This window comes from Protopterus annectens, chromosome 1.part0 (assembly GCF_019279795.1).
Source record: "Protopterus annectens isolate FY-2018-M chromosome 1.part0, PAN1.0, whole genome shotgun sequence".
Lineage (NCBI taxonomy): Eukaryota > Metazoa > Chordata > Ceratodontiformes > Protopteridae > Protopterus > Protopterus annectens.
The window spans coordinates 1,260,812,262-1,260,824,798 of record NC_056725.1 but is presented as its reverse complement, the minus strand read 5'-3'; the positions used below and the strand labels follow the sequence as shown (position 1 = coordinate 1,260,824,798).

Sequence of the window (12,537 nt, the reverse complement as noted above, 5' to 3'; positions counted from 1 at the left end):
CTTACTCACAACAGGCATGCATATATCCTCAAGTGTGGGGTCACCCTGAAATCTGATGAATGCTTACTCACAACAGGCATGCATATATCCTCAAGTGTAGGGTCACCCTGAAATCTGATGAATGCTTACTCACAACAGGCATGCATATATCCTCAAGTGTGGGGCCACCCTGAAATCTGATGAATGCTTATTCACAACAGGCATGCATATATCCTCAAGTGTGGGGTCACCCTGAAATCTGATGAATGCTTACTCACAACAGGCATGCATATATCCTCAAGTGTGGGGTCACCCTGAAATCTGATGAATGCTTGCTCACAACAGGCATGCATATATCCTCAAGTGTGGTGTCACCCTGAAATCTGATGAATGCTTACTCACAACAGGCATATATCCTCAAGTGTGGGGTCACCCTGAAATCTGATGAATGCTTACTCACAACAGACATGCATATATCCTCAAGTGTGGGGTCACCCTGAAATCTGATGAATGCTTACTCAGAACAGGCATGCATATATCCTCAAGTGTGGTGTCACCCTGAAATATGATGAATGCTTACTCACAACAGGCATATATCCTCAAGTGTGGTGTCACCCTGAAATCTGATGAATGCTTACTTACAACAGGCATGCATATATCCTCAAGTGTGGGGTCACCCTGAAATCTGATGAATGCTTACTCACAACAGACATGCATATATCCTCAAGTGTGGGGTCACCCTGAAATCTGATGAATGCTTACTCAGAACAGGCATGCATATATCCTCAAGTGTGGTGTCACCCTGAAATATGACGAATGCTTACTCACAACAGGCATATATCCTCAAGTGTGGTGTCACCCTGAAATCTGATGAATGCTTACTCACAACAGGCATGCATATATCCTCAAGTGTGGGGTCACCCTGAAATCTGATGAATGCTTACTCACAACAGGCATGCATATATCCTCAAGTGTAGGGTCACCCTGAAATCTGATGAATGCTTACTCACAACAGGCATATATCCTCAAGTGTGGGGTCACCCTGAAATCTGATGAATGCTTACTCACAACAGGCATGCATATATCCTCAAGTGTGGTGTCACCCTGAAATCTGATGAATGCTTACTCACAACAGGCATGCATATATCCTCAAGTGTGGTGTTACCCTGAAATCTGATGAATGTTTACTCACAACAGGTATGCATATATCCTCAAGTGTGGGGTCACCCTGAAATCTGATGAATGCTTACTCACAACAGGCATGCATATATCCTCAAGTGTGGTGTCACCCTGAAATCTGATGAATGCTTACTCACAACAGGCATGCATATATCCTCAAGTGTGGTGTTACCCTGAAATCTGATGAATGCTTACTCACAACAGGCATGCATATATCCCCAAGTGTGGTGTCACCCTGAAATCTGATGAATACTTACTCACAACAGGCATGCATATATCCTCAAGTGTGGGGTCACCCTGAAATCTGATGAATGCTTACTCACAACAAGCATATATCCTCAAGTATGGTGTCACCCTGAAATCTGATGAATGCTTACTCAAAACAGGCATGCATATATCCTCAAGTGTGGGGTCACCCTGAAATCTGATGAATGCTTACTCACAACAGGCATGCATATATCCTCAAGTGTAGGGTCACCCTGAAATCTGATGAATGCTTACTCACAACAGGCATATATCCTCAAGTGTGGGGTCACCCTGAAATCTGATGAATGCTTACTCACAACAGGCATGCATATAACCTCAAGTGTGGTGTCACCCTGAAATCTGATGAATGCTTACTCACAACAGGCATGCATATATCCTCAAGTGTGGTGTCACCCTGAAATCTGATGAATGCTTACTCACAACAGGCATGCATATATCCTCAAGTGTGGTGTTACCCTGAAATCTGATGAATGCTTACTCACAACAGGCATGCATATATCCCCAAGTGTGGTGTTACCCTGAAATCTGATGAATGATTACTCACAACAGGCATGCATATATCCTCAAGTGTGGGGTCACCCTGAAATCTGATGAATGCTTACTCACAACAGGCATGCATATATCCTCAAGTGTGGGGTCACCCTGAAATCTGATGAATGCTTACTCACAACAGGCATGCATATATCCTCAAGTGTGGGGTCACCCTGAAATCTGATGAATGCTTACTCACAAGAGACATGTATATATCCTCAAGTGTGGGGTCACCCTGAAATCTGATGAATGCTTACTCACAACAGGCATATATCCTCAAGTGTGGGGTCACCCTGAAATCTGATGAATGCTTACTCACAAGAGGCATGCATATATCCTCAAGTGTGGTGTCACCCTGAAATCTGATGAATGCTTACTCACAACAGGCATGCATATATCCTCAAGTGTGGTGTTACCCTGAAATCTGATGAATGCTTACTCACAACAGGCATGCATATATCCTCAAGTGTGGGGTCACCCTGAAATTTGATGAATGCTTACTCACAACAGGCATGCATATATCCTCAAGTGTGGGGTCACCCTGAAATCTGATGAATGCTTACTCACAACAGGCATGCATATATCCTCAAGTGTGGTGTCACCCTGAAATCTGATGAATGCTTACTCACAACAGGCATATATCCTCAAGTGTGGGGTCACCCTGAAATCTGATGAATGCTTACCCACAACAGGCATGCATATATCCTCAAGTGTGGGGTCACCCTGAAATCTGATGAATGCTTACTCACAACAGACATGCATATATCCTCAAGTGTGGGGTCACCCTGAAATTTGATGAATGCTTACTCACAACAGGCATGCATATATCCTCAAGTGTGGGGTCACCCTGAAATCTGATGAATGTTTACTCACAACAGGCATGCATATATCCTCAACTGTTGTGTTACCCTGAAATCTGATGAATGCTTACTCACAACAGGCATGCATATATCCTCAAGTGTGGTGTTACCCTGAAATCTGATGAATGCTTACTCACAACAGGCATGCATATATCCTCAAGTGTGGTGTCACCCTGAAATCTGATGAATGCTTACTCACAACAGGCATATATCCTCAAGTGTCGGGGTCACCCTGAAATCTGATGAATGCTTACTCACAACAGGCATGCATATATCCTCAAGTGTGGTGTCACCCTGAAATCTGATGAATGCTTGCTCACAACAGGCATATATCCCCAAGTGTGGGGTTACCCTGAAATCTGATGAATGCTTACTCACAACAGGCATGCATATATCCTCAAGTGTGGTGTCACCCTGAAATCTGATGAATGCTTACTCATAACAGGCATGCATATATCCTCAAGTGTGGTGTCACCCTGAAATCTGATGAATGCTTACTCACAACAGGCATGCATATATCCTCAAGTGTGGGGTCACCCTGAAATCTGATGAATGCTTACTCACAACAGACATGCATATATCCTCAATTGTGGGGTCACCCTGAAATCTGATGAATGCTTACTCACAACAGGCATATATCCTCAAGTGTGGGGTCACCCTGAAATCTGATGAATGCTTACTCACAAGAGGCATGCATATATCCTCAAGTGTGGTGTCACCCTGAAATCTGATGAATGCTTACTCATAACAGGCATGCATATATCCTCAGGTGTGGTGTCACCCTGAAATCTGATGAATGCTTACTCACAACAAGCATGCATATATCCTCAAGTGTGGGGTCACACTGAATTCTGATGAATGCTTACTCACAACAGGCATGCATATATCCTCAAGTGTGGGGTCACCCTGAAATCTGATGAATGCTTACTCACAACAGGCATGCATATATCCTCAAGTGTGGTGTCACCCTGTAATCTGATGAATGCTTACTCACACAACAGGCATATATCCTCAAGTGTGGGGTCACCCTGTAATCTGATGAATGCTTACTCACAACAGGCATATATCCTCAAGTGTGGGGTCACCCTGAAATCTGATGAATGCTTACTCACAACAGGCATGCATATATCCTCAAGTGTGAGGTCACCATGAAATCTGATGAATGCTTACTCACAACAGGCATGCATATATCCTCAAGTGTGGTGTCACCCTGAAATCTGATGAATGCTTACTCACAACAGGCATATATCCTCAAGTGTGGGGTCACCCTGAAATCTGATGAGTGCTTACTCACAACAGGCATGCATATATCCTCAAGTGTGGGGTCACCCTGAAATCTGATGAATGCTTACTCACAACAGGCATGCATATATCTTCAAGTGTGGGGTCACCCTGAAATCTGATGAATGCTTACTCACAACAGGCATGCATATATTCTCAAGTGTGGGGTCACCCTGAAATCTGATGAATGCTTACTCACAACAGGCATGCATATATCCTCAAGTGTGGTGTCACCCTGAAATCTGATGAATGCTTACTCACAACAGGCATATATCCTCAAGTGTGGGGTCACCCTGAAATCTGATGAATGCTTACCCACAACAGGCATGCATATATCCTCAAGTGTGGGGTCACCCTGAAATCTGATGAATGGTTACTCACAACAGACATGCATATATCCTCAAGTGTGGGGTCACCCTGAAATCTGATGAATGCTTACTCACAACAGGCATGCATATATCCTCAAGTGTGGGGTCACCCTGAAATCTGATGAATGCTTACTCACAACAGGCATACATATATCCTCAACTGTGGTGTTACCCTGAAATCTGATGAATGCTTACTCACAACAGGCATGCATATATCCTCAAGTGTGGTGTCACCCTGAAATCTGATGAATGCTTACTCACAACAGGCATATATCCTCAAGTGTGGGGGTCACCCTGAAATCTGATGAATGCTTACTCACAACAGGCATGCATATATCCTCAAGTGTGGGGTCACCCTGAAATCTGATGAATGCTTACTCACAACAGGCATGCATATATCCTCAAGTGTGGTGTTACCCTGAAATCTGATGAATGCTTACTCACAACAGGCATGCATATATCCTCAAGTGTTAGGTCACCCTGAAATCTGATGAATGCTTACTCACAACAGGCATGCATATATCCTTAAGTGTGGGGTCACCCTGAAATCTGATGAATGCTTACTCACAACAGGCATGCATATATCCTCAAGTGTGGGGTCACCCTGAAATCTGATGAATGCTTACTCACAACAGGCATGCATATATCCTCAAGTGTGTGGTCACCCTGAAATCTGATGAATGCTTACTCACAACAGGCATGCATATATCCCCAAGTGTGGTGTTACCCTGAAATCTGATGAATGCTTACTCACAACAGGCATGCATATATCCTCAAGTGTTGGGTCACCCTGAAATCTGATGAATGCTTACTCACAACAGGCATGCATATATCCTCAAGTGTGGGGTCACCCTGAAATCTGATGAATGCTTACTCACAACAGGCATGCATATATCCCCAAGTGTGGTGTTACCCTGAAATCTGATGAATGCTTACTCACAACAGGCATGCATATATCCTCAAGTGTTGGGTCACCCTGAAATCTGATGAATGCTTACTCACAACAGGCATGCATATATCCTTAAGTGTGGGGTCACCCTGAAATCTGATGAATGCTTACTCACAACAGGCATGCATATATCCTCAAGTGTGGGGTCACCCTGAAATCTGATGAATGCTTACTCACAACAGGCATGCATATATCCTCAAGTGTGTGGTCACCCTGAAATCTGATGAATGCTTACTCACAACAGGCATGCATATATCCTCAAGTGTTGGGTCACCCTGAAATCTGATGAATGCTTACTCACAACAGGCATGCATATATCCTCAAGTGTCGGGTCACCCTTAAATCTGATGAATGCTTACTCACAACAGGCATGCATATGTCCTCAAGTGTGGGGTCACCCTGAAATCTGATGAATGCTTACTCACAACAGGCATATATCCTCAGGTGTGGGGTCACCCTGAAATCTGATGAATGCTTACTCACAACAGGCATGCATATATCCTTAAGTGTGGGGTCACCCTGAAATCTGATGAATGCTTACTCACAACAGGCATGCATATATCCTCAAGTGTGAGGTCACCCTGAAATCTGATGAATGCTTACTCACAACAGGCATGCATATATCCTCAAGTGTGGTGTCACCCTGAAATCTGATGAATGCTTACTCACAACAGGCATATATCCTCAAGTGTGGGGTCACCCTGAAATCTGAAGAATGATTACTCACAACAGGCATGCATATATCCTCAAGTGTGGGGTCACCCTGAAATAAGATGAATGCTTACTCACAACAGGCATGCATATATCCTCAAGTGTGGTGTTACCCTGAAATCTGATGAGTGCTTACTCACAACAGGCATGCATATATCCTCAAGTGTGGGGTCACCCTGAAATCTGATGAATGCTTACTCACAACAGGAATGCATATAACCTCAAGTGTGGGGTCACCCTGAAATCTGATGAATGCTTACTCACAACAGGCATGCATATATCCTCAAGTGTGGGGTCACCCTGAAATCTGATGAATGCTTACTCACAACAGGCATGCATATATCCTCAACTGTGGGGTCACCCTGAAATCTGATGAATGCTTACACATAACAGGCGTGCATATATCCTCAAGTGTGGGGTCACCCTGAAATCTGATGAATGCTTACTCACAACATGCATGCATATATCCTCAAGTGTGGGGTCACCCTGAAATCTGATGAATGCTTACTCACAACAGGCATGCATATGTTCTCAAGTGTGGGGTCACCCTGAAATCTGATGAATGCTTACTCACAACAGGCATATATCCTCAAGTGTGGGGTCACCCTGAAATCTGATGAATGCTTACTCACAACAGGCATGCATATATCCTCAAGTGTGAGGTCACCCTGAAATCTGATGAATGCTTACTCACAACAGGCATGCATATATCCTCAAGTGTGAGGTCACCCTGAAATCTGATGAAAGCTTACTCACAACAGGCATGCATATATCCTCAAATGTAAGGTCACCCTGAAATCTGATGAATGCTTACTCACAACAGGCATGCATATATCCTCAAGTGTGGGGTCACCCTGAAATCTGATGAATGCTTACTCACAACAGGCATGCATATATCCTCAAGTGTGAGGTCACCCTGAAATCTGATGAATGCTTACTCACAACAGGCATGCATATATCCTCAAGGGTGGTGTTACCCTGAAATCTGATGAATGCTTACTCACAACAGGCATGCATATATCCCCAAGTGTGGTGTTACCCTGAAATCTGATGAATGCTTACTCACAACAGGCATGCATATATCCTCAAGTGTGGGGTCACCCTGAAATCTGATGAATGGTTACTCATAACAAACAGGCATGCATATATCCTCAAGTGTGGTGTCACCCTGAAATCTGATGAATGCTTAGTGGTGAAGTAGAAGAACTTCCCAGCTCTAGGCCAAAGGATGGAGCTCAGACTATGACCCAGCTTGGGTGTTGGAACAGCCAAGCAGATGGAGCTATGAAAGAAAGTCAACTGTGAATTTGTCCATTCTGAAAGGGAAGGGGGGATTTGTGCTTTTCATGTAGCTCTTGCCCCACTGATGATAATAGTGATGTAAATGTATGGCACTGGGAGACAGCTGCTGAATCTGCTATACTGGGAGGGCAGGAGGTAGCTGACACAATCTGCAGTTATACATATGACATCAAAAATCCCCAACCATTTAGAGCATAACTTCATCCCTCAAGTAGGAGGACAGAGTATGCGACACTGACAGGTCATTCTGATCTGTCTTTCCCCTTCCAGCATGTCAATTTCTGCAGCACTCACAGCCCCAGGGGATATTACTAGGACCCTGAAAGTTAACAGCAATTGGAGAACACTGAGCAGATAATTGTCAGTTGGAAAGATATGCAAAGGAGCAAAAAAATGAAGTTAATCAAGGACTCTTCAGTGAAAACAATAAAACAGAACAAAATTAATTATATCTGTGAATGGAGTATTCTAACAATATATGCTGATAATTTCATTTGAATATCTTTTGGACCTGATGTTGACTTATGCACTGCACTATTATAGCAGTAAGTTGGAATACTAAGAAGTTTTATTGAAGGAGAAAAGGTTTGATACTTAATTTGTCCAAAAACAAGGGCATGGCTTTTTCACGTCAATCTTGTAGTGATGAAAAAGGTCTCATATTAGAATGGATGACAACATCTTCACTTTATATGTGGTATTTTCACTTAATTCTAATACCAATGCTCTTTAGAAATTAAAAAAAAATAGCTAGCTTCAAACAGAACAAAAACTTACATTAACATCAAAATGTTGAAACGGTTAGGTACAGTAATGTAACAAGCTTTGGATTATACTCTAAGCAGTTCAACTTTGGTCATATTAGTACATATGTGCAATGCCATGCTCAGGTATACAACAATGCAGAACGGTTCCTGCATCAATACCAGTTACATAAGCTGGTAAAAGTTCCACTATCAGCCAACATGATTAACTTTAAGTCTGCAATATTTCTGTATAAACTCTTTCAAGCAAAGCTACCCAACTCAATAACATCGTTACTTCCATGTACAAAATTATGTTCATAGGTTGGTACTACGCTATCGGCCCTAGGGCCTATACAAGCCTAGCCATAACAATTCCCTGGCTATTTCTTCCCACACTATTTACTTCCCTGGACCCCTGTCTAGCAGGGCGAATGACATGATCCCCGGGGTGAATTTCCTTTCTCCCATCAAATCATCAAGGTTCCTTTTGAAGAGGGCAAAAGAGGTGCTCTGCTTGACATGTATGGGCAGTCTATTCCAGAGTCTGGGGAGTCTCTGGGTCAGGAACCTATCCCTCCAGCATGTTTTGTTTATTGTGATGACAAGGTTTAGATCTCTGGAGCGTGTGGCTCTGAAGGATTGGGATTTCTTTAAGTGTAGCATGTCCAACAGCTCTGAGTTTGACATGGCCTTATATGTTAAGCAGAGATCACCTTGGAGTAGACGATATGCGACAGAGTATAGCTGGAGTTTTTTAAGGCGGTCAGCATAGGGCATCTGCTTTAGGCCTGTGATTCTTTTAGTGAGGTATTTCTACGGCCTTTCCAGTTGTTGCAGATGTCTTGAGAGGTATGTATCAAATGAGGCGTTGTATTCTATAATGGGTCTAATGAGGGATGAGTACAGTGGGACAATGTCCTCCTTTTTTCTGGATGAAAAGCCCTTAGTGATGAGGTGTGCAATGTAGAAGGATTTCCTGACTGTTGTGGCGATGTGGTTATTGAAGGTGAGACCACTGTCCACCTGTGTCTCTAAGTCACTTATCACACTTTCAGTGTTTAATGTACTGCCACCTATGTGGTAATTCACGGGTACATGTTTTTTCCCAAAGGGGATAACTATACTTTTCTTGGCATTGAGCTTGAGCCCATGGCTCTGGCACCAAGCATCTGTTTCTGTAAGGCCCTTTTGTAGAGTATCCACATAATTTGGGGATTCAATAATGGCTACCAGTTTGCAGTCATCTGCAAACTTTGTTAGCCAGAGTCCCTTAGTTCCACACAGCGATTACCAATATTATAATGGGCAACTCCCACAGTAAAGAATGCTGCACACTTTAATTTTACAAACACTAACAATGTTCAAAAATCCATTTTAAAATGGTTGATTCAATATTCTACAAATGAAAGCTTTAAATGATGACAGGCTTTGTTAGAATTATTTTAAGTACTTTGGCAACATGAAAAATAGCTACCTAGTTGTAAAGTGCAAAGAGTAAATAAAGGAAATTATTTTAAACAACACTATGACAGTTATAAAAGAAGCAGTACAATCTCTGAAAAAGAAAACACTTTCAATACATAAAAATGTGTAATTTTAATAAAATAGTTTCATAAAAGGAAAGTGGACATACTTAAATGTACTGGGAATAACTGATCTGTGTAATTGCAGCAGGTTTGTAAAAGAACATCACATACTACTACAGTGGATATAAAAAGTGTACACACCCCTGTTAAAATGCCAGGTTTTTGTGATATAAAAAAATGAGACCACAACAAATCATTTCAAAACTTTTCCCACCTTTAATGTGACCTATAACCTGTACAATTCAATTGAAAAACAAACAAATCTGTTAGGGGAAAAATATAAAAAAATTAAAAAAAACGTACAATAAGCTGGTTGCATAAGTGTGCACACCCTTAAACTAATGCTTTGGTGAAGCACCTTTTGATTTAATCACAGCATTCAGTCTTCTTGGGTACACACCTGCCATCAATTAAAGAGACTCTGATTAACCCCAAATAAAGTTCAGCTGTCCTAGTAGGATTTTCCTGACATTTACTCAGTTGCCTACTACAGCAAAAGCTATGGTTTGCAGAGAGCTTACAAAGCATCAAAGGAATCTTGTTGAAAGATATCAGTCAGGAGAAGGGTACAAAAAAATATCCACTGCATTGGATATTCCATGAAACACAGTGAAGACAGTCATCAAAAAGTGGAGAAAATATGGGACAACAGTGACATTGCAATGAACTGGACGTCCCTCCAAAATTGATGAAAAGACAAGATGAAAACTGGTCAGGGAGGCTGCCAAGAGACCTACAGCAAACTGAAGGAGCTGCAGGAATTTCTGGCAAGTACTGGTTGTGTACTACATACTGCGGTGGTGGTGCTGCGGTAGCGTTGTTGCCCCACAGTAAGACGTTGTCCTGCTCAATTCTCAGCTAAAGCGTCTTCTGTGTGGAGACATGCGTGAATGGGTGTACCTTCGTTGAAGGTTGGGCGTCAGGGCTGGCAACTCGGTACATAAAAATCTACTGCCAATCATTAGTGGACCGGAGTTCCGCTGTGGTGACCCCTAACCAGGAAAGCCAAAAGATACAACAACTGGTTGTGTACTACATGTGACAACAATCTCCCGTATTCTCCATATGTCTGGACTATGGGGTAGGGTTGCAAGACGGAAGTCTTTTGTTACACATATTAACATCCAGGACCAGCTAAAATTTGCAAAACAATATAGCAAGTCTCCCAAAAGCATGTGGGAAAATGTGTTATGGTCTGATGAGACCAAGGTTAAACTTTTTGGCCAGAATTCCAAAAGGTACATTTGGCACAAAAACAACACTTTGTATCACCAAAAGAACACCATCCTCACAGTGAAGCATGATGGTGGCAGTATCATGCTTTGGGGTTGCTTTTCTTCAACTGGAACTGGGGCTTTAGTCAAGGTGGAGTGAATTATGAACAGTTCCAAATGCCAAGTCACTTTCGGCACAAAACCTTCAGGTGCCTGCTAGAAAGCTGAAGATGAAGAGGAATTTCACTTTTCAACATGACAGTGACCCCATGCATACATCCAAATCAACAAAATTGCTTCACAAGAAGAAAATTAAAGTTTTGGAATGGCCCAGCCAGAGCCCAGACCTAAATCCAACAGAAAATCTCTGGGAGACCTGAAGAGGGCTGTGCACAAGAGATGCTCATGCAATCTGACAGATTTGAAGTGCTTTTGCAAGGAACAGTGGGCAAATATTGACAACTCAAGATGTGCCATATGGATAGACTCCTACCCAAGAAAACTGAATGCTGTAATTAAATCAAAATGTGCTTCAACAAAGTATTACTTTAAGGGTGTGCGCACTTATGCAACCAAATTTTTGTACATTTTTTATAGTTTTTCTTCTAACAGATTTGTTTCTTTTTCAATTGAATTGTACAGGTTACAAGTCACATTAAAGGTGGGAAAAGTTTTAAAATGATTTATTGTGGTCTCATTTTTTATATCACAAAAACCTGGAATTTTAACAGGGGTGTTTACATTTTTTTTAAATCCACTGTATGTCAAGACTTAAAGCAGTATTGAAATGTAAAAGTTTATCATTATTGTCTTTGAAATAAAAAATTAATAAAATTACTTGAGTAAAAAAAAAAAAAAAAAAAAAAAGACTTAAAGCAGTATAAATAGAACATCCAAAACGCAAAGTGTCACAAGCACATAAATCACTGCATAAACATAAAAATATACTTTCTACTGCAGAGGAACACGTGGACCCACCAAGTGATGGAGGATTGCCTATATTACCTCCGAAGTCACACAATTTTATTTATTTTAACATTTAACTGGGAACGTCCGACTTGGAACGAAGACAATTTTCAGTGGATGCCCAGGGAGAAACACTGCAGATGCATGTCTTTGAATAAACTTGGAGGAGGGGGAAAAATATTAAAACAGAGAAATTTTTTTCATTTACTTTGAGTGGCCTGACCTCAGAGATAGCTTGAGAAGCAACTGTCAGCAATTCCACACCTGATACACTAAAGCAATAACACTAAAAACACTTTTTAAATATGGAAAACAGTGTGTGTCAACAAAACAAGATCCAAAAATAAGCAGATCTCCTGAAGCAGCAATTGAGGCACAGAAGAGTGAATCAGGGTGGGGGAATTAACAGCATAAAGATCTGTTGCCCTTCTTGGGGGGATAGATGAGTCATCCTTGGAAAAGCAGCATCTCCTGGTGAAGAGCACAGGAAACTCTGGGTAGAAAATGATTGAACAACTGCCATGACTGGCAGCTATGAGGAAACAGTGTCTGCAACTGCAGGCCATTGCACAGCAGCACATGGACAGACTGCTGCACT

The 12,537-nt window shown here is 41.9% G+C and overlaps 1 protein-coding gene across 1 annotated transcript in view; it reads right to left on the bottom strand.

Annotated features, from left to right (window-relative positions):
* The window catches only part of LOC122797320 (cytochrome b5 reductase 4), a 1,879,111-nt gene that overhangs the window by 832,483 nt on the left and 1,034,091 nt on the right, over positions 1 to 12,537 (bottom strand). The window lies entirely within an intron of this gene.